Below are 535 nucleotides of genomic sequence, written 5' to 3' on the forward strand. Positions count from 1 at the left end.
CCCAGTTCCTGGACTGCAGGGTGGGACCCCCCCACGCAACCCAGCCACGTCCTTAGCGGAGGTGAACCTCTGTGAACCTCTGCGCCCCGGAGAGCACTGCTGAGGGAGGTGCGTGAGCCCTCGCATCGATCTGCGTCACCTGCACTTTGTTCCCAGGGAAGGGACAGGGGAGGTGGTGAAGCTTCTCGCTCCCCTGCCCGGGCCCGGCCTCAGCCACGGCTGTGCCGTGAGCGGGGCTGGGTTGGGGGTCCCGTGCGTGGGGGTGTGGGTGGTGGGTCTCTCTGCTCTGTTCTGGCTGGAGGTCTCTCGCAGTTGCCATTTGGCCTGGTTGCTCACCGCTACGTTGGTGGGGCTCAGCCACCACTGTGTCAGATTTGCTGCTCTTGACACTTTATGCATTACGTGTTGGAACGTTACAGCATCTTTGCAGTGGTTTGGCTTAGTTTTAAATAGATGTTTTCGGTTTATTTATTAGGGATCCAGTTATTCTGCTTCAGTCCCAAGTTCTTTTTCCAGTCAGGTTTCCCTTTGCTGA

This window comes from Cariama cristata, unplaced genomic scaffold, assembly GCF_000690535.1.
Source record: "Cariama cristata isolate BGI_N322 unplaced genomic scaffold, ASM69053v1 scaffold33740, whole genome shotgun sequence".
Taxonomy (NCBI): domain Eukaryota; kingdom Metazoa; phylum Chordata; class Aves; order Cariamiformes; family Cariamidae; genus Cariama; species Cariama cristata.